The sequence below is a fragment of the Colossoma macropomum genome, unplaced genomic scaffold (genome assembly GCF_904425465.1).
Source record: "Colossoma macropomum unplaced genomic scaffold, Colossoma_macropomum, whole genome shotgun sequence".
NCBI lineage: Eukaryota > Metazoa > Chordata > Actinopteri > Characiformes > Serrasalmidae > Colossoma > Colossoma macropomum.
The window spans coordinates 28,533,366-28,556,664 of NW_023494804.1; the positions used below are offsets into that span (position 1 = coordinate 28,533,366).

Here is a 23,299-nt window from a genome sequence, read left to right on the forward strand (position 1 = left end):
AAATTGTACATGTTGTCTGCTTGGTTTCTGAAGCTTACTTTCACTCACACAACTTCCGCTACTTTGACTGCAAATGAAACAGATGAAGGGTAGTAACTCCACAGTCATTGTTTTAAATTCAATGTGCTGGAAAACAGCCAAAACAACAAAAACTGTCACTATTCTCACACACACAAATACAGTTGTCCTGCTATATGTGACTCCAAGAGAAAAGACTCTTGTTTCTCTCTTTATGTCTCTCTCTCTCTTTTTGTCTTTTCATCTCTTCTCTCTCTGCCATGGTGTTATTCTGTCATTACCCAGTGCCCTTTTCCCATCAGCCTCTTTCTCTGGTTTGCATCCGTTGGGGGAATTGCTGGGCTGTGACAGGGAGCAGCCACGCATGCCTCTTTCATGAGATTAAAATGTCTCACGCACCAAATCGATAGCTCTGATTAAGGACAGAAGGGCATGAAGAGGAAAAAAAAAACGAAGGAAAAAGAAAAGGTCCACTATCTGTAATGAAACCTCACTAAAACCTAATGAAATCATTAAAAGGCATCCATAAAGAGACCAGCTGTTGCGTATCCCTAGGCTTATTCATTTCTCTAAATGAAATCAATAGGCTGATTAGCATTGCAGTTTGATCTCTGCTTGGGAAAAGAGAGTGAAGCCAGGTTAGTCATACTTGCAGAAGCGGAATAGGTAACTAGCCAGCGAAATTAAATCAAAGGCAACTGAGAAGTCGGGGCTCATAGCTATGCCAGCTGGTTTTAAAATAGGGGATTTGCACAGGTGTCACGGACACAGAGGGCCAGATATGAGAAAATGTAAGAAAACAGTGCAAAATGTGCCTTCATGTCGTTACAGTGCGTCTAAAATTAACATTCAATTTACTGAGGATGTAGGACCGCCTACTTATTGCACTATCCTTGTGAGACACTGGGTTTAAAACGAGCAGTGAAATAGTGGAGTTGTAAACAAGCTCGGGACAAAAGGGAAAATAAGGCTAATAAATTCTGTTCTTTCCCACTAAACAGTCTACTCCAGCTCAAACCAACAGAATTTGAGAAACAACACCACAAAATAGAAGTAATTATTGCAGCCACATCAAGGTAAATTTGTGCTGCACCTCCTCATGTACATACGTATGGCCCTAAGACTTGAAATAGTCATATTCTTTTGGTAAACATTTCTACAGCACATATTTGAGGCCTGTTCCTCCATCTGTCTACTGTGTCTGCTGTCTTTGTTTAAAGAGGTTTCCAGACAACAGGCTTTTGAAATACTACCACTGGTGTTGTAGAGTATATTATATTCTAAAAAAACAAATCTTAATGGGGTCTCATTGCTATATATAGTATACTGGGAATATTAATAATATTATAAAATGAAAATATAGTAATAACATTCCGATCTGCCCTTAGGGGATGTTTGGATTTTGAAACCAATGAACATCAACAAACAAATAATACTCAGTTAAGCCATTATGGAATGGCATTATGGAATCAACTAACAGATTTTTTTTTAAATGCAAAAAGTTTTTTTTTAAATGCATAAAGTTGTTATAATACATGTTTAACCAAATGTAATTTTAAGCATGATAAATATTCTTGATTATCTGCAAAAATAAAACATTGTATTTATATTGAGCTCATTGAAAGTTCTGGAAAAATGCTCACGAGTTATGTTTATATTTTCAGTGCAGACGTAACTGAAATGAAGGAAATACAGCAGGGAACACATAGGACTGGGCATCATGTCGTAGGAACTGTGCTGTTTACTCAGGGCCTTTTCAAATGAAGCTTTGAACCCCAATAATTTACACCACAGAGAATAAACACAGTGAAAATATATCTAAACCTGTCAAATTGAGTCAGAACACTGTTTGCAGCTTTCCTCTCTTCAGCTTGACATCCAGCACTCTGTAGCTGCCAAATCAGCCGTCTCATTAAGTGAGTCAGAAAAAAGAGCATCTGATGCAGAAAAAAGGACTGTTTTATTCTGTTTATTCTGGTTTTGTTAATATTCAGTAATAATTCAGTTTCCATTTACCTCAGACAGAGGCATGGCACTTGGCTGGTCCCAAAAATGATTTCCAAGTCAACCTTGCCCCAAGACTGAGATAAGACAGAGTCCAAATGATGTCGAGACCAGGACAAGACTGAAATTAAACTCGAGTACTACGACATTAGCTACCACTAATTTTCGTCTTGTTTTATGATACGTAGAAAATTCTACATAAAACCTGTTGCCAAAACTTTCTGAGATTTCTGAGGACCTCAGAAGAAGAGTTGTTGATGCTCATCAGGCTGGAAATGGTTACAAAACCATCTCTAAAGAGTTTGGGCTCCTCCAATCCACTGTCAGACAGATTGTGTACAAATGGAGAAAATTCAAGACCATTGTTGTGCCCCCCAGGAGTGGTTGACCAACAAAGATCACAGCAAGAGCCAGACGTGTAATAGTCTGCATGGTCACAAACAAACCAAGGCTAACTTCTCAACAACTAAAGGCCTGTCTTACAATGGCTAATGTTAATGTTCATGAGTCAATCATCAGGAGAACACTGAACAACAATGGTGTGCATGGCAGGGTTGTAAGGGGAAAGCCGCTGCTCTCCAAAAAGAACATTACTGGCCATTTGCAGTTTGCTAAATATCACATGGACAAGCCAGAAGGCTATTGAAACAGTGTTTTGTAGGTGGATGAGACTAAAATAGATCGTTTTGGTTTAAATGCGAAGTGTTATGTTTGGAGAAAGGAAAACACTGCATTCCAGCATAAAAACCTTATCCCACCTGTGAAACACGGTGGTGGTAGTATCATGGTTTGGGCCTGTTTTGCTGCATCTGGGCCAAGGAGGCTTGCCATCACTGATGGAAGAATGAACTCTCAATTGTACCAGTAAATCCTAAAGGAAAATGTTAAGACATCTGTCTGTGAGCTGAAACTCAAGAGAACATAATTCATGCTGCAAGACAACGACCCAGAGCACATAAGTCCTTCTACCAAAGAATGGGTAAAGAAGAATGAAGTTAATGTTCTGGAATGGCCAAGTCAAAGTCCTGACCTTAGAAATGTTGTGGAAGGACCTGAAGCAAGCAGAGCATGGGAGTAAACCCACCAACATGGGCTAAAATTCCACCAAGCCCATGTGAAGGACTAATCAAAAGTTACTGGAAACGTTTAGTTGCAGTTATTGCTGCACGTTGGGGTCTATATATACACACATTTTTTGTAATATCTAGTCAAAATGGCCATTAAGTACGCTAGCTCTGCTGAAAAGGGATGTATTGTTGTTGTTTATGTTGTTGTCTGTTAGTTTAAAGGTATGTGTATGTGTTATTTGTGTTGTCCTGTATTGGAGTGGGAGTGTTTTGTGTGAGTTGGTCACCACTGGGTGAAAGCCTAAGCTGGTGGTGACCTCCCCCCATGAGTTCAGTGTTTTGTATGTGCCGTTTCATCTGATGCTTAATAAAAGAGAACTTCAGCAGAATCATGGCCTCCCCTGTGTCTTGCTCTGTGCCGACACTTCATTTTCCAGCATCAGGAAAAAAACGCATAACACAATTTTTACAACACAAAGTATTTACTGTGTCTACTCTTTGCATATATTTAGTTTTTCAAAGAAATCTGCAGGGATATTCTTTCCACACCTCTAAAGTTCAGTCTTAGAAGTTGTTTGCGTTTTCTGCTTCTTACGATCCAAGTAATCACAAACATATTCAGTGATGTTTAGGTCTGGACTCTGCAGTGGTCAGCCCATTCTTCTGAGAACACCAGTGGCTTCTTTGTTTGATTAGCAAATTTTTTGTTTATGTTCTTGTGCCAGTAACAGCTTCTTCACAGTGGAAGGATGGACAGAAACACCTGTGATACTTTTTAGATCTGAAGATCAGGGCACACATTAAGATTAGGCAGAAATCTGATCCTAAATCACCACTCTAAGTTTAAGAAGCTTTTAAGTGTAAACATGCAAATTATAACTAGCTTTTGTGCCAGTTTGGTACAACACACAGGCGGAATGTGTCCTGGTTGCCTTTGAAATTGGTGTAAAGGGCTTAGTAGCCTACATCTGGCCCAGCATGAGTTTGTGTGGGCATTGTCATTCAGTAATCAAGGTTTTTTTCTACGCACTTCCTGTTTGATATTCAATGAACTCCAAATTTAAGGCTTATAATTACAGTTACAGTTACTTACAATTCAAAGTTAAAACAATATATCTTTATTTCAGTGTGTTCCTCTTTGAAAGATGCTTTGTGTTTTATCTCTTCTCTAGATATGTGTGTGTGTGTGTGTGTGTGTGTGTGTGTGTGTGTGTGCATGCGTTTGTGTGTACAGAGCAAGGTTAAGGAGGCAAATGGGCCCATTGTCTGTAATTATCAGCCGTGGCACTAGAAAACAGATTAATGTCCTTATTGGCCCTTAAAAACCCCTCGCTCGCCACCACCACTATTTGTTTAATTTGTATTCAGGTGCTGATTTGATTAATTTGCTTAAGCAAATTGTGCTAAATTGTCTAATACCCTAAATAACTCCTTCCAACCCCCCTACTCCCCCCCACCCCTCCACCCCCCTCAAAATCTCTCCTCTGGTATTGCTCTCCAGATGCACAATTAAACACATAATGTACAATAGAGCTGATTTTATCTTCCTTAGTGGGAGGAAGGCACTGAGCGCCTTAGTGAGGTTTTCAGAGCTGGAAGAAAGCTCAAAGATATTTTTATTTTTCACGTTCAGAAAGAGAGAGAGAGAGAGAGCGAGAGAGACGTGCAGGATTCAGACGGAATAAAATTGTGCCGTTTCTCTGGATGCAGTCTTGTTTATCAAGAATGCAGAGCGCTCGCTCTTGTCAGATGGTACACTAGTGATTGGGGCTTATTGGGAAACAGCATGTGTGGTAATTGAGTTAATGGCGCAGCGCCTGCAGTGCCTGCTCCGTATTTTCCATTTTCTCTTTTAAACTGCAAAGTTAGGGTAAAAGAGCCGGGTGATTATAGGCATGGGTCGTACGTGGGGTAGAAAAACGAAAAATGGCTCAGGCTTTCAACTCAGAATGCTGAACAGCAGAGCCGTGAGCTCTTTCCCAAAGCCTTCATGATAACCTTGTTAGCCGGGGTCTAGTTTAGAAGCACCTGTTCTCCCTGTTGGCTTCAGTGCAGGTGTTCTTCTAGTGGCAGCTCATGCATATAGTTACGGATCTAAGCGTAAAATGTGATTAATAAAGAGAGGAACTAAGGATGGTTCTCTGCGTCCACTAGCAGTAGGTTTACTCATGTAAACATTGTGACTTTGATGTGCCTTTGTTGTAGCAGCACTTTTTGCTGCTCGTTAACAGCACCGTTTCCTCGAGTCTTGTGTTTAGGCAGTAGATCTACGGATGTGTCCTCACAGTGACATCTGTCCGATTCCATAGTGTCAACTGTGTGACTGTTGCTAGCCTGCCATCTGCTGGGCTGTTCAGAGATTACAGCAGTAGTGAGGCAGTGGCTTATGGTGGGACGATGCAAAATGCTACTGCTCTACACTCAAAAAATAGGGTGATAAAAAAGGTTTTGGGTTTTTGGGATGCAGTGTGTTGTTCTTTAAACAATTTGGTTAAAACCACTCAACTGAAAGGTTCTTTGGGGAACCAAAAGTGGTTCTTCTGTGGCATTGCTCCAAAGAACCCTTTTGTCACCTATATTGTAGAGTGTAGAGCGGTGGCTTTCTGCATTATCCCATCATAAACTATATCTCTTTCTCTCTCTCAAGGTCTTTGGTTGGTCCATAACTACCATAGAAGCAGGATTTTAGCAAACGAGGAACATGTTGATCATCTTCTAGAATATTTAGCAATAGGGTATCTAAGAGCACTGTGATACCCCATCCCAACATTCCACCTTTAGCATGTTATACTATATGGTAATATAATGCTTATAACAAACATCATACATACATTGTACTGCAATCTTGTTCTTAGGCTGGATGATAAATCTGTGTATATAACGTAAACCACTAACATAAGAGAAATGCATTCAGGGACATTCAGACAGTCATGTGTTAAGCGCTAAGTGCGCTGTGCTTTGTTTAAATAAAAATGCAGGATGCGTTTCTTAAGGGGTTCTTAACGTTTAGGGCTTCTTAACGTTTGGTTGACACAAGAAAGCAATTTGAGAGTCAAGCGATAAACATTTCAAAACTGACATTAAAAAATAAATTGGAAGCTCTTCACCAGTTTGTGTTAATCTTTGTACTGAGTGTTTACTTCTCCCTGTATGCAAAAACAGCCAAAGCTTGCCTTTCTTGGTTACTAAGAGACGGCATCCTGGATCTTAATTGGTCAACTATGATGACGTAGGATGCATATTCGTGGTGCTCAGTGGAAAAGTTCTTTTTCCACTTAAACATCTGATACCACAAAGCATGCTTCACGAGATAAAAGAGAGATTTTAAGTCACTGTTCACGTTGCTCCATAGACGACAACGAAAAGAAAGAGTTCGAAGAGGTGTTGCCTAAACACCCTCTTATGCTTTGGCTATCTGCTGTAAACACAGTTGAAACTTTGTTTGCATTCAGCAAATGTTCGGTGGTAACGGGACTGGAGTGGAAGATCATATAAACCCGTCCCCATGAGATTTTAGAATTTTAATCTTGACCCCTGCAGTTTATTGCAATTATTTCACAAAGCAGGATAGCTCAGTTAACCAGATAATTAAAAGTGAGGATCTTTAAGTAGGAACATGCTTTACCTTCTCTCCTATTGGACAAGCTTGACTTTTGATTTAGGTTAACTAGCTAAGTGAGAAATTATGTTTTGTGATAAAGAATTGCTGATATGAGATAAGGTCATTTAAACAGAACCTAATGAGCTCTCCCCTAGAGCAATGCCTGTGTGTTGTGAGTTGGCGTAAAGCTAAATGTGGGGGTCCCTAAGGACTGGTTTGAGAACCACTGCCCTAAGTAACCTTTCATTGGTCAGTTCTTTAAAGAACCAACTTTGGAAATGAGATGTGAGCATAAAGAAATGTTGTACAATTGAAAGAACCTCCATACAATGTAAAGGTTCTATATCAATTAAAGGTTTCTCGTAGAACTGTACATATCTAAGACAAGAACTATTTATAAACATTTACTTTTAAGAGTTTAGTGTTTTCAGACCAAGCCTCATTGCACAGATGCTCACACGTCCCAAGACTAGCCTCAATCCTCCTCACTCCAGCTGCTGACTCTGAGTATGTAAGAGCTCAGTGCCAGCAGCATGGACTACAAGCTTCATTTGAAGACATAATGGCCCAGACTCAGCCTGAGGGCTGAAGAGACCAAGAAAGAGCTTCTCGTAGCACGCCATAATTTCATCTCCTCCCATTCTACTCCATTTCTAGCATTAGCATACCATACCTGTAAGTACAGCATACCTGCGCGGTGTACCTACAGCCTTTTTCATGCATCTCTTTAAAAGCAAGAGGAAGGTTCTCTGAAGGTAAGCCTCTGTGCTTTGACATTCAAATTCATCCGCACCTTTAAAGTTTGTGGTGGTGTTGTTTTCCAGCAGGCTTTTTGAAAGCCTTCAAGGTCGCAGCGTGCCATGGCAATAACTTTGATGTGTTTCTTTGTTTACGTCTCTCACCTCTTTGTTGCTTCGACAAAGTCTGGCAGCTATTGGACGCGCTGCCGATTATTTTACTGGAGCATTGAGGAGTTTGACATCACATGGCGGGGTGCTCCTCGGTTCTTCTGAATTTTTGCAATGTGCGTTACTTTGAAATGAGAGGAGTGCAAACCTTATCAGAAATTTTGTATGTTTTACCAAATATTCAATACATGTAGCTTGAAAGCGCAGCAGTATCATACAGCACATTCTGTCTGGATAGATTCTGAGCTATTGCTTGTGTAAGTCAATGTAAGGTGGGTGTTAAAGTCTGGCACACTGTTACACTGTTAGTGGATAGACTCTTTTGTTTTGATTGATTTCATTGATATCTGTCAACTTGTCAGATATGAAGCTAGCAGTAGCTTTCAGAAAGAGAACTCAGTCTCATGAAGTGAAGGGGTTTGTGCTTCCTCTTTCTTCCCACTTAGCCGCTGTGAAGAAGAGAGGTCAGCTTAGTCAACAAGATTGTGCTGGCCAAATTTGGCTGTGAAATTTGCACAGATTGCTAGAGAATAATTGTAAAAATAATCATTATTGGAATCAGAAGCTGATGGTGTGCTTATATAAGCTTATGTAAGCTTGTCAGGAAATGAGTGCTGCGGAGGGGGATCCAGAACCTGTTGCCTTCCTTCTGCTTAGAGAAGAGATAGTAACCAGTTCTATAAAACAAAATGGTAACTAGAAAGGAAAAGTTTGTGAACAAACTTGAAGTAGGCTTGACAAAGTCAGGTGTTGTTAGGTCATTGCTATTGTATTCCAGGTTGTTACTAAGGTGCTTTTAAGCTGTTGCTGTGCTTTCCCAGGCGGTTGTTAAGGTGTTGCTAGCTTACTTGCATAACGATGACTTAAGAAAAGTGTCCAGGAGAATTTGGCTGCAAAGTATATACTGACTGTGGGGGAATAAGAGGTCAAGGTATAAAAATGATATAAGTGAAATGGCCCAATTTCAGGATGTTATGCATTCCTCTATTCATTCCTATAGAAAATAATTGTGTTGGAATGATTGCTGTATGAGCAACCTATTCTGGTATATTCTCTACAGTCCTCGAAAGTTGTGGTTCTAGCTCGAAAGCTGTTAGAGGAGAGGAGTTGCACATTTTTGGCTATAGAATAGCAATAATGATAATAAGAAAATGAAGGACAGTTGATTAGAGATGCACAGTTGGAATCAACCAGCAAATTAAAATGGCTACTGACGCAAGGTTGGACAAGTTTGATAGAACCTAATGAGAAGTACATAAGCACACAGAAGATGGTGGTCTTTGATGTGCTTATATAAGCTTGTTCCACTTATGTATTTGCCTGTGGGCTTTACAAAGTTATTGAGTAAATGAAGTTATGCAGTAACTGATGTTTGGGAGGCCTGAAGCACCTCCTCCTTCCTACCTAACTTCATGTCAATTTTCATCTTCACTTTCCATTTAACGTGATGAAACTTTATGCATGACCAGCACTCCATCTCCTTCCTGTTCCTTAGGCTATCTCTCAGTCCTACCTCTGCTCATTAAAGTCCTGGCTTACTAGTTTTCTAGCAAAAGCCACTTAGAAATCCAGAGTTTTCTCCCCTACAACAGTCATACAGTCTCTTCTCAAGCATATGCTGAATCTGTGGTCATAGCTATAAAGGTTAGGAGAAAGACCATGACAGAAACTCCTCTTTTCTCATAGCTAACTTCTTAGATATTCACAACTCTTGCTTCTGTTGCCCAGAAAGTTTTTGCACCCCACTATCTCCCTGTCTACTGCATATTCTTCTCACTTCTACATCTCTCTGATAGTCCTTCAGTAGAAGGATTAGCCTTCTAGTATAAAACATTTTCTAAAATTCTAGCCTACGTTTATAGACCTCATACCACAACCATAGATTAAAGGATAGATTAAACAAAATCCTATATTTTCCTTATTTTTTTCACTTTTTTCATCCCTTCGTTTTTTTTATAGCTGTGCCTTTAATACTAATATACAGTACTGCTTAAAAGTTTGTAAACCCTTTATAATTTTGTGAATTCCTACATAAATGTGACCTAAAATTTTATCTTTATTACACAACACAAAAATGTTATAATTTTTATTGAACTAAGTATTCTAACATTAAATGTCTTTATCTGCAAAAGTATGTTACGGTCTGCTTTCAGGAACTGGTTTGACCCCATGAGCAACAATGAGTTCACCCAAACAGTTCATGTAACTGTTGATCAGTCCTGCACATGGAATAATAGAATCTTGGCCCCTTCCTCCTTACAGAATTAGACTGTGTTATGTTAGTGGGCTTTCTTGCATAAGCACCACATCTTAGGTTCTGTCATAACATTTATATTGGATTAAGGTCTGGAGTTTCACTAAGCCATTCAGAAATGGCTTCTTTTGCTTTTTTGTTAGACTAACTGGTTTTTAGGGGTGTTGTCTTTTTGCAGGACCCACCTTCTGTTGAGTTTCTGTTAACAGATTGACATTGCCATAATGTTTTCCTGTAGAATGTCTTGATCAAATGATGACAAGTTCTCCTGGTCGCAGCAAAACAGCCCCAAACCATGATACTGCCACCATCATGTTTCACAGTTAGGATAAGGTTCTTATATTGTAATGCAGTGTCCAGTTTTGCCAAACATAAAATTTTTCATTTAAGCCATATAAATCAATTTTGCTTTATCCATCAATGTAACATTATTTGTATACATATCATTCCTGTTCAGTGTTTGGCTGATTGTGGACTCATGAATACTCCTTAGATGTTCCCCTGGGGTTCTTTGCGACCTCCTAGAATATTCTACACCTGAGTCATTTTTGTTGGGTAACATGGCATGCACTAACAAACGTGTGTAGCAAAGACCAGACTTTAATGGTAAAGACTCACACACATTTTCTAATCCGCTTAACCTTCTGGGTTGCGGGGTGGTTATTGCTGAAGCCTATCATAGACACGTACATTCACACACACTCACATCTAGGGACAATTTAGCATGTCCAGTTGGTGGTAAAGACTCAGGTTGATGTTTTTTTAAAAAAGGGTCATCCCCTCTCACTCCTCATTATCATGTAATTAAATGACCCTTCTTGAACCTGATTTTCACCTATACCAAACTAATGATCCTAGAGGTCACATGATTTTACCAACAAAGACGTAATGTTAGATCACAATTTTATTCAATAAATGAATGAAAAATGATCAAATTGTTTGTATTATGTGATTTATTGGGCCCTCTTTATTTATTGTTATGCTTTAAATGAAGATCTGATCATATTTTAGGTCACATTTCCTTAGATCACAAATAAAGAAAATCACAAAATGATAATGGATTCACAGACTTTTAAGCAGCACTGTACAGGATGATTCAAAAAGATTCATCCGATTTCAGAATGATTTATTTCACTTGTAAACCATTACAGAACAATGCAGTAAACTGTAAATGGTTTAAATGAGCATAAAGTTTATAATAATTTTACAAGTGCCCAATATGAACCTCATCCAGCTGTATGGGCAACATCAACGGCATAGTCAAATTCATCCCATACTCGAATGAGCATGTTGGGTGTCACTGTACTCGCAGCTCTTTCAATGAGATTTTGGAGATCATCCAGTGTTGTGGATCCAACAACGAACGCTCTGAGCTGTTGGAAATTCACTGACGACGAAAATCACGCTGCACAGTTATGATGGATTCACTCTTAATGAAGTGGAGAACGCAAAACGCTTTGTGCTTAAGTGTCTCCATCGCCTTGCAGACTGAATGGAGCCATTTTCCGCTGACATTCAGAACTCTATGACCCCCTCTGTCAATTGGTGTGTGATTGGTTCCTAGGTGCCTCATGATTGTAAAAATAGGGTGCTTTGAAATCTTTTTGAATCACCCTGTATATAAATGATTCCATTTCAAATTGGTTGCTTTGTATTATACCTTATTCAAAAAGAGTCCAGGCTAAAACATTAAATCACCTTAATAGAAGTGGCTGGGCAAAACTGCAGCAAATATTTTAACGTTCTGGTAACAAAAATAGTGAATTCAAAACAGGATGTTTTGCTGCTTCGTGTTCAGTGTGAATGAGTGAATTATTTGAAACTTTATCAACACAAAACTATTTTACTACAAACAAGCAAGTTTTCCAGTATATGGGCTCTTTAAAGGTGTGGCATGCAAATGTTAAGTTAAACAGAAAGATACTTTACAAGACTGCATAAATAAAAAAATAAGCTGTTGAATTATGGAGCTAAAAACAAATCGTAACAGAACTTGAATAACAGCCTTTGCTAATCAAACATATTTACCATACAGTTTTAAGACTGCAGTGTTGTAAATCAGCTGACCACTAAATCTTTGAAAGTGACTATAAATGTGTTTATATTGCATCTCTGCTTTGTTGTTCATGTCTGACCAACCATCCTTTATGATTTTGGACAAGGACAAAAAGATAGTAAAACAGAAAACAGAGTTAGCATGTAAACAGAGCCTTGATTAAAGCACTTTTATAGGCAGCAGTGTCTTCCTCTGGAATCAACTTATCCTTTGTACATGGATAAAGAAAACAGTATCAAACAGTGATTGAGATGGAGGCTTGTCTTGGAGACACTTTTGGTTTGATGCTGGAATTTGAATCAGTTCAAATGATTTCTCAAGCAGGTTTGGGGAAGGCAGCGTGTGACGCTGAAAATCATTACATCTGGGAGCTCCTCACATAAGATTTCGCTCTTGAGTGTTTTTGACTGAGATGTAAGTCTTCTTTGCGCTTATCTGTGACTAAGAAGGCAAAGAAAAACCGTGAGGTACATCGCCGGCTTAAAGGATCCTCTTAACATGTTCTCTCTTTTCAGTTTGTTTCAGTCAGAGTGAGTTTCCTCTTCTCTTAAAGTTTTAACACAGTCTTCACCTTTGGTCAATCCAGACTCGTTCATGTAATCTAAACCCAAATTAGCTTTAATGACTGTCGGTGTAGGGCGCGTTTCTGAAAAAGTGGGTGCTTATTAAAGAGGGAGAAAGGAAGAGTGAAAGAAGAGAAGAGACAGCACAGCTCATTTGCTCAGCAGTGAAGCCCCAGGCGAAAGCGTACGTGGGTGGAGACGTCTCCAAGCTCGAGCGGAAAGAGTGAAAAAGATTGAGGGCGAAGAACGCGCGCAGAACCTGCCAACTGTTCCAGTCGCCACACCACGCCGGACAGTTTCCTCTGAGGAGGCGAGTGCCACTTTTATCTGTGAAAGGAAGCGGGTGCTGGAGAGGGCGATCCAGAACCTGTTGCCTTAATTCTGTTTAAAAAAAGGGACAGTTACTATTTTTAATTAAATACTGTGACATAAAACCCAAAGATAATAAGGGCCAGTGTGGGCCTGATTGGGCCTAGTGGGCTTGGGCCCATCCATTTTTGTTAATGGTCCACCCATTTTTCAATTTTAAAATATTAATACAGTGCATGCAAGGCAAGAAAATGCAAGGCAAGAAAAAAAAAGTTTGTAAGTATTAAGCCACAAAATGTGGATGTAATCAAATGAGTATGCAAAAAAAGGAAGGAAAAAAGGAAGAGAAAGTAAAGAAGAAGAAAAGAAAATTAAAAGAAAGGAGGAAGTAATAAAATAGGCAAAGAAAAAGAAGAAAGGAAAGAGACATAAGGACTGAAAAGTAAGGAAGTAAAAGAGAGGAAGAACAGAAGATGAAAAATGAAAAAGAAAAGAAAAGTAAAGAAGGAAAGAAGCAAAAGACAGAAAGCAAAGAAGAAAGAGAATAAAGGCAGTAGAAAATAAAGAAAGGATGGGAGGAAGAAAAGAGAAAAGGAAGGATGACAAACAATAAGGAAGGAAATTAAAAAAGAAAGAAAAAAGAAGGAGGGAAAGAGGCAAGAAGAAAGAAAGGAAGGATCAAAAGTAGAAGAAAAAAAGAAGGAATAACAATAAGGGCAGGAAAAAAGACGGAACAATGGATGGAATATAGGAAAGAAGGAAGGAAAGAAGACAAAAATTAAGGAAGAAAAAGAGAAAACAAAAAGGAAGGGAGGAAGCAAGAAGAAGAAAGCAAGAAACAGAAGGACTGAGGAAAAAGAAAGAAAATAGGGACAGAAGAAAATAAAGGAAGGATGGAAGAAAAAATGGAAATAGAGAAAAAGGAAGGAAGAAAAAGAGAGAAATAACAGAAGAAAGAAAAGCAAGGAAGAATCATTATAAGGGCAAAAGAAAATAAATGAAGGAAGGAAGGAAGGAAAGAAAGAAAAAAATAATGGAAGAAAAATATGGAAGAGAAGGAACAGAAGAAAGAAAAGTAATCAGCCTATGACAGTTTTAGAAAATTTATTACACCTAATAAAGTTTAATAAATGATTTTTAAAAATGAGATCAGCTGCTTTAATGCAAGTGTGGAGGATTGAAAAAGAGCAAGGAGGCTGAAAAACATCAATAGGCTGGATAAGAATTATACTGTAACACAGCTCGCCTCGCATGTACTTTAATAAATACACCAGAACACACATAAATTTGCACTTGCTAAATATGTGACATTGAAAATTCACTAACACTATTTTGAGTGGTCTTTTTTAGATGACTCTTAATAGAGTATCAATAACACATCAACAATGTATCAGTGAAATAGCAGTAGTGAAGCATCTGAATACATAGATGTAAATACCTTGCAGTTGTTCTGTTGATACATTACTGACATCAAGTAGATGTGTTGTTAATATGTTACTCCTATTACTCAAAACCTAACCTTACCAACCTCACCCAAAACCAAATCCTAACCCTCATCCTGGCCACCCTCCCCCTAACCTTAACCTCAACCCAAAACCTAACCCTCACCCTTACACTGGCCTTAATCATAATCCTAACCTTAATCAAAACCTAATTCATTTAAACTCCAGTTACAGAATGGTGTCACCGGCATGTCTGTAACAGCTTGTTGAGGATGTTGAGATGATCTGTATTAAACCTATTTCATGTTTAGTGACTTCTCAAGTTAAATTAAGTTAAATAAAGTTCAAATCTACCAACATGAACTTTGACATTGCAAACAAAGAGAAAAACAACTGGATTTAGCAGATTATAAACAAATTTTATTTACTGCTAATTAAGTCTCAATAATCTACTGAATGTAGTCACTGCTGCTACTTCATTGATATGTTGTTGATCTGTTACTGAAGGTCTGTTGAGTGTTTATTTCATGTAAAAATGACAACTCAAAATAAAGTGTCACCAGATTTTCCTTTTTGGTATCAGACTTCCAGTTTAACCAACTGTAAGGCAAAGAGGTTTGACATAAAAATGATATGTGTTTGGACTGGAAGCATGTGAACACTGCTTCTTTAAAGCACAACGGTAATCATGCACACCATGTAACATTACAGAAATACAATAGCAATGAACAGTAATACAGCTTATTAAATCCTACAGCATAAACATCATAATAATGTAGAGAAACCCTGAGCACATTAATGTTGAACATTATTGCTTCTTTGTGCAAAGCAGGATACAGGAGTTTTATGAGTTTTATGTTACTGAGTTTTTGTAAATTTCATGAAGAGTGGACCAAAAGAAACAGCCCAAAATTACCTGGAGGAAAGTCTGGTTTCATTTAAAAAAAATGAAAGTCTGGACTTACATTAAAAAGAAAGTAGGTATTTTCCTTTTCCTGTAAAGTTACCATTTTGGAGATACGAGAGCCGGTACTATTTGGGTGGTGGATCATTCTCAGCACTGCAGTAACACTGACGTGGTGGTGGTGTGTTAGTGTGTGTTGCGCTGGTCTGAGTGGATCAGACACAGCAATGCTGCTGGAGTTTTTAAACACCTCAGTGTCACTGCTGGACTGAGAATAGTCCACCAACTAAAAATATCCAGCCAACGGCGTCCTGTGGGCAGCGTCCTGTGACCACTAATGAAGGACTAGAGGATGACCAACACAAACTGTGCACCAGCAGATTAGCTATTGTCTCTGACTTTACATCTACAAGGTGGACTGCCAAGGTAGGAGTGTCTAATAGAGTGGACAGTGAGTGGACATAGTGTTTAAAAACTCCAGCAGCACTGCTGTGTCTGATCCACTCAGACCAGCACAACACACACTAACACACCACCACCACGTCAGTGTTACTGCAGTGCTGAGAATGACCCACATAGTACCTGCTCTGTGAGGGTCCATGGGGGTCCTGACCACTGAAGAACAGGGTAAAAGGGGGCTAACAAAGTATGCAGAGAAACAGATGTGGAGCTGATAAAATGGACAATGAGCGTAGAAACAAGGATAATGTTATGCCTAATCGGTGTATATGCCAATAATAGGGGTGGGAATCTCTAGGCACCTCACGATTCGATTTGATTACAATTCAGAGGGCTGCAGTGCGATTAAAAAACGATTATCGATGCATCTTGATGCATATTTTTTTCTATACAGGATTTGCAGCTCTTTTACTGGGTAGTTGTGGCTCCACATCAGAGTTAGATTTCTAGGTAAAAATAAAATAATAATAAAGCTCTGCTGATCGTTCTAACACAGTTTTAACAATAAATGATCTTAAACGCTGGAATTAATGTAACAAAAAGGCAAAGAGTAAGATTTAAGGCAGACATTGATCATTTGGAGATGAATGGACTGTATTTATAATCACTTCATCTGGTTTCCTGATACCTTTAATCTGCAATGAGAAACTGTCAAACACTAAAAACATGTGAAACTGAAGTCAGTTTCTCGTTCTCCAGCTTCACTTGAATTTTTCCGTTCCACCTTAAATGGTGCAGCAGTTACATTCTGGTGCCTCAGGCACCATTTAAAGTGGAACAGGAAAATTCAAACGAGAAGCTAGAGAACGAGAAGCGACTTCAGCCTCGTAAAAAGTAGAACATTTGAGAGACATTTTACAAGAAACTGTTCTACTTTTGTGGAAAAGTTTCCAGCTGGTGATGCAAGAAAAGCAGCTATAGCTGAGCTGAAACATAAAGCAGAGCAAAGTAAGTCTGCGTTTTTGTTTGTGTTATATTTTTATCCTACACTAGGACATTAGCACATACTGAGTCACATGTGCAGCCAAGATGGTAAAATGGACTCAAATTGTTGTGTCTCCCAAGGTGGTTTGATTTTTGTTGAAAGGACAAAATGACTCTTATTAAAAAATTGGGTTCTGACCCCTGCACCAGCTTTTAATGTAGTGTGCGGGCACTGCACTTCCGCAGTTTGCAAAGTTCCGCCTTTTGCGTTCAGTCAACATTACGTTATCGATTAAAACTTAGAAAATCAATTTTTGACATTTGTGAATCGATTCAGAATCATCCATGTCCGCATCGCGATACATCTAAGAATTGATTTTCCCCCCGCCCCTAGCCAATATATTGAGGTTTTTATATATATACACATGTATGTAGATATATATATAGAGAGATGGAATATATGTACATTTGGAATATATCGGATATCTAAAAACATATCCCAATATATCCCAATATATGCCACTATATTGAGATATATTGACACATATGCACATACATGTAGGTGAAATGTATGTAATAGTGTCATTTTTTAAATATATTCAAACAATATATGTCAAAACAGAACTGAAACTATAATTTGATTTTATTCTTCTATTTTGTAGTTGATTTTTCTGTGTTATTAAGATAATTTTACTTGTTATCAAATTTGACCAAAAATCATGTTATTTTTAGTCACTGATATCACAGTAAGAAATATTCATACACTCCTTTTCAGCTACTGTAGATGGAAAACAGAGATCAGTTTTAACCTGGAAAAGACCGAATGCTTAAACAGGGAACTATTAGAGAGCTCAAGTTGGAAAATTAAAGAAGAGGTCATCTCTCTCTCTATTGACAGAATGAGGGAGAGAGAGGGTAAAGAAAGGAGTGGGGGACAGAGAAAGTGTAGGCGGCCATGCAGGGCACATTGATTGGCTCCTGCTTGCGGCTTCGCTCTATCGATTGAGCCCCCTCTTAAAAGGCTGCAGTTTTATTAAAAGGTTTCTTGTATCTGCCTCTCACCTGTCGTCTCTAATGATGGCGAGTGAGAGATGGAGGGCCGGGGGGGTGTCTGCTGATGGGCCTGACACACATCTCCTCTTCACCGTCCCGTCTGTCTTCTCCACACAACTCGTCACTGCTCCCTCAGATGGGCACTTTCAGTTAGTTATTGTAGTTTAAAGTGATAGAAAAATCAAACTGACATATTATTCCCCCTGTACCCCACATCGTCATTCAGCCAAGACATCCGGTATCAGAAGGTCGTGTCTTTAGTTTTGCACAGACTAATGTAGCAAACAAGTAGTGAAAGCTTGTATGTCACCGATAAGCAACTTACCTGGAACCACACTGAGTTGGACAAATGGACAAACAGTTCAAAACTTGAGCTTTAAGATGGCTGCTACTACCGCTGTTAACTATGTGACATACACTCTGTGACATACACTGAGGTAACTTGAGTCTTTTTTAGAGAATTTCTTTTCGCTAGCTAGTGAATAGCTAATCCAGCTGATATTTTAGTATGTTTTAAAGGAACATGATCTTTAACTTAATAAAATCTTAGCTGAAAAGTTCACCTAAATTAGCCTTTGTGCTAGCTAGCATACCTGCAACAGCAATGCAGTAATGACTATGCATAGCCATAGCAAAACTGACATGCAAAGTTACTCAGGCAAGGTTGGAAATAAAAGGTTTTATTCATTTTAGCATGTTAAGATCAGCCTTTCTAATTTAGTCAGATTTTTGTGTTTTTTTCAGCCTGACATTTCATCAGTCATAAGCCTCAAATCTGACTTGAGTCGTGACCATGTTGAAGAAAGCCATAAAAACCATTGAATGTTTTGGATGGTTTCGTAATGTGTTTTGGCCTTTCTTCGTGGGTTGCTATCACAATGTATAGGATCCTAATGGTTTAACAGGTGGCCTGTGACAGATTCTGGACGCATTTGTTCTTTCTCTAATTGATCTAAAGGGGTTGTACAGGAAACTATTGGTCACTAATGGCTCATTAGGCCAATTCCCATTTGGAACCAATATCATCAGGTTTTAATCCTAAAGGTTCTAATAGTTCTAATGGCCTCAGTGTCAGTCTGCTAATAGAGGTACGTCTGATATCTATTGTATGCTAAGGTGCTCAGGATGTTTGTATCATTCTGATTTGCTGTCCACAGGTCCATATGTACACACTTCTTTGCACTGGTCTTTATCTGTTTGACGTGAAACAGTTTCGCAATTACCAACCCTGTGCCGACTCTAGTAGTAGTTAAAAAAATCTTGTGTGAAATTCATGGAACCACATTTTTAAAAGTTATTCAGCAGTTTTCTTTTAAGCTTTTACAATATAGTGAGTAAGATATCCTTGTGTTTCCACTTTGTTTTGTGTGGGCCTGTTGCCTCAGACTGTGGCTGGTTTTTTGCATGTCAACCAGAGGGCCTTTTCCTGTCAAAATAGCCTTGGATAGCCCTCTTAGGCAACCAGAAGCACCAGATGCTCTGGCAATAGGCAGAAGTCTGCCTTCTAAAAATAATCTGAGATCACTTTACTGAGATAAGAATGCTTTTCTGCAAGTATATCATGATTTGGGCTTGCAGTTTGCACTGTGCTGATTGGTGAGGTATAAGGCCCCATTATTTGTTAGCTACATTAGCCTTGTAGCTCCAGTGCAAAGCTGAAGAAGCAAATCTCAGACTCCAAAGAAGTTGTTTCTGATCAACTGTATATGAGATAAGGGATGAATTGTGTAAATTATTTTTTTTTTCTTTTTGTTGTCGTCATAACTTTGCATATTTAAACTTTATTGAGCTGCTATGGCAAAATAAAGGCATTTACACTTAAAATGAATCCTCTTGGCAATTGTAGCAGCTACCCAAAACAAAGAGAAGTGGAGAGAAAGTAGAATTGTTTGCCAGAGAGAGAGACGATGAGATGATACTCATGGCAGTGGAGAGTTTTCAGATGATACACACTCAGTGTTTGAGTGTGCATGTGTGTGTCTTCTTCACTCTGACCTCTGGCAGTGATGCGTTGTGCAGGCGTCATCCTCAGGAGTGAGCCTACTGCTCTATAGATCAGACCATAACACCCCACTCTGTCTCTCTCTCTCTCTCTCTCTCTCTCTCTTTCTCTTTCTCTCTCTCTCTCTCTCCTCCCACTCATGCCACTTCTCTGAAATCTGTAGCCAAAGTGGGGCTGCATATGAAAAAGAACTGACAGGAACGCATCTGCTAGGGGACACCGTTAGAAGCGAAAAACAAATATTCCCCAACAGGTGTATCGCCACTACCCAGACGTACATGTTTCGTTTGCATTCATTAAATAGAGGCTTTGAGCTGGCGGAGCTGAAGTCCTGTTGCTGTGAGCGAGCCTGGACTGCTCATAGTGCACTTATGTTGCCCTCCATGCCCTGCATGTATCAGCAGCAAGTCAAATGCGATCGATGACTCATCCCTGCGCCAGGAGTGCGCCGCACAGGAGTTTTACACTTTTTAAAAATGGCCCTTTCGTCCTCTCCTCCGCTCCGCAGCTTTCTGAGTGCGAGTCCTTGAGTGAGCCGAGGGAGAGGCACCTGCAGCAGTGACTGAGCCAGTGATCCTGAAACAACTCCGCCGTGTCTACACCCAGCCAATGACCCAAACCCGCCAAAAGCACTCTGCTCACCCTCCCAGAACCGTACCCAGTAACCGCAATGTCAATGACCCACTCCAGCGCCAAGAATTAAAGTGAAAGTTTGGCCAAAATTCAAACTGACACAATTTTTCCCCACAATTACGCTCTCAGATAAAAAGGTACCAAACTGTCGCTGGAGCTGAACCCCTCTTGTCACTGGGGTGGAACCCTCAATGGTACGTCTTCAATATATTTAGTTAGGGAACATAATTGTACGACGATGCATTGCAGTCATGTTTTTGAAGTTGTACTGACTCCACACACCCTCTCTCCTGTAATATCATTGCTGCACCTTTGAAGGTACATTTACATTGTTTGTACCTTGATGAATAAAAAATGTACCTAGACAGAACCTTTATTTCTAACAGTGTACACTAAATATCCATCAGTCAAAACACATTTTGTGTTTGAAATTTGCGTCTGTGAGGCTAATGTAGTTAACAAGTAATGTAAGATAATAAGGATGTGGTACCATGTTCATTTTCTCAGGCTGCTAAGTTCTCAGACTTCTATGTTCCCAGTGTCCTATAATCCCAGCGTCTTATGTTTTCAGAACCTTACTTTCTTATTTCTTATTTTCCTTATTTTTATGTGATACTTCATACATCAGTGTGAACTATTGAAAGAATTCCTAAGATCATGTTTAGGGTCTAAAGGTTACTAAAGGTTATCCGTACACAGGACAATAAAAAGTCGGTTTGTTCAACAGCAATGCGCTTGCCCTCAACTAGGCAACTCCCAGTGAGCTAAATCGCTAGCTAAGCAAACTTTGTGATTGGCATTTTTGAGAAATCAGAGCAAAGTATACATAAACTTTATCTAGTTGTTGTGTATTACTGTTTTTTTTGGTGTTGGTAGTTGTATAAATTCACAAACTCACATCAGCAGACGTATAACAGGAGTGGTATATTACATAAAGCCCAGTTTAAACATAGCAAATTGTCATTGTTTTGAAACATTAAAGGGGATCTCCACCGATTTTGCAAAATTGCGCAATCATTCAATGATACAGAAGTTACCAAAATCATTCAGAGTGGGTCAGTGGGAAATGCACCATTATCAGCATGACATAGAAAAACTTCTAAGACACATGTAAGTTCACTGGTCATTTTTTGGATAGCACATAAAAAGGTGATATTTGTAGTGTAGACATACGAATGTCTGGTTCCTAGTACTTCAACAGTGAACAATTTTGACTCTGTAAATTTCTCTAGAAAGGCACATTTAACACCAAACCACTTTTTGATTTTGTTTACATCGAAACCATTGAATGGTTAAGTAATTTTGCAAAATCAGTGGAGTTTAAGTAATGCACAAAAGAGGTGTTTCTTCAAATAGCAGTAATAATGGAATGGCTTTTAAGATGGCTGGGATTCCCCCATGGAGAAATGATGACGTCAAGTTGACAAGCTCATGTTAGAAAAATATTAAAATGGAAAGCAGATGTTGTACTGTGAATGTGCTGCAAGATGACATTTTTATTATGAATACCACTGTGACAGTGTTTTGCGATGCTGCGAATATTGTTTTATCATTAAATCATTTCTCATTCTTTTTCACTGTAATATGTAACTAGAGTGTGTTTTATTAATGGGAATCTATTTGGAAGCATCAAGTCTAAAAGCCAGTTTCAGATATTGTTTGAAAATTTAATAATGTGATATTTGTATATATATTTAATTTTTCAACTTGAAGCAGAAACATGGGACCATAGGAGGAACTGTTTCCAGGAAAAATGTAATAAGGGAACATGGGGCCCTGCTGGTGACATTCCTTCCTAATAAAAGTAATGTGTGGCCACAACTTACTAAGGCATGGGAATAGTATCCTAATACATGACACTTGCTGAGTTTAAATGGCTGCATGACTTAATTATCTCATTCCTACACCTTAGTACCTCATGCCCACGATTTAATTATCTCGTTCCTACGCCTTACTAAGTTGTAGGCATGACTTTATTATATCACTCTTATGCCTTACTAAGTCATGCCCGCGACTTGGTTATCTTGTTTCCGCACCTCATTAAGTCATGGCCACTGCTTAATTATCTCATTCCCCTGGAAACATAGGAATGACCCTGTTAGCATTGTGCAAACTGCATACTTAAATCATCACACACTTGCCTTAAAACTGTGTTGATTTGCTATATAATCTTAAATTGACTTATGTGGTTTCTGATAACTATGAAAATGGACAAAAGTATAAAATTCAGGCCTCAAATCTATGTACTTTGGACTATTTTAAGTCAACGGTGTATTAGTATATCATATGGAGTGTCAGAATCTATGCAAGCAAATCTATTCAGAGTACGTACATAGGCGATGCTTCAATTACTTAGTAGCTACTTTAGTCTTGCAGCTCCAGTGCAAAACCAAAGATACCCAATATGTCTTGGCAACATTTGATCGACTACATTTGGGGTAATTGTGTACATTTGATTTCGTTGCTTAATGTAGTCAATGACAGAAAGTAAGAGAGGGCAGTAATGAAGAGAGTGGCCTTTCAGCTAAGACAGTGGTACACTGGGACTCCTTGTATGTTGGATACCATGCATGCCCCACGGTGAGTCCTGAGCTGAATAATGCTGTGTTTTTGCCTGGAGCCGGCCTGGGGCTGGAGCACTGACCTCTACATCCAGCCACGGCTTACGATAGCAGCCGTTGTGTGTTCAGCTCGTCGTTCAACTCCCTTGAATGCTCCAACAGGAAAAAGCCAGCCCTGGTTGTTCTGGCTGCCATGGAAACACCATGCCGGTTTCTTTAGATGTCTTTTCTGGTGCCGATCCCTCAACGCCTGCTCACAGCAGCCTGTTGCTTTGTGGTCTGCCTTGTAGCCGAGTCCTTGGCCACTAGAGCAGCTAGTCCCAGGGCTGGTAGTTCAGACTTTTGTGTTGCAGGGCTTGAGACACTTCAAACGAAATACAGTCCAACAAAGTTGCTTTTGGGGCTGAAGTATTTCTCCTGCAGGGCAGCTGAGTTCCTGTGGCCAGAGTTCAGCTTCTCCTTGTTCTCCTTGTGCCATATGCTTTTGGTAGAGAGGGCACCCTATGATTAACACTTCCAGTGCTTTCAGTAGGTGGTAGAA

The 23,299-nt window shown here is 39.2% G+C and overlaps 1 protein-coding gene across 1 annotated transcript in view; it reads left to right on the forward strand.

Moving 5' to 3' along the window:
* Positions 1-23,299, forward strand: part of gbe1a (glucan (1,4-alpha-), branching enzyme 1a) — a 230,990-nt gene that overhangs the window by 145,211 nt on the left and 62,480 nt on the right. The gene's annotated exons all lie outside the window — the stretch shown is intronic.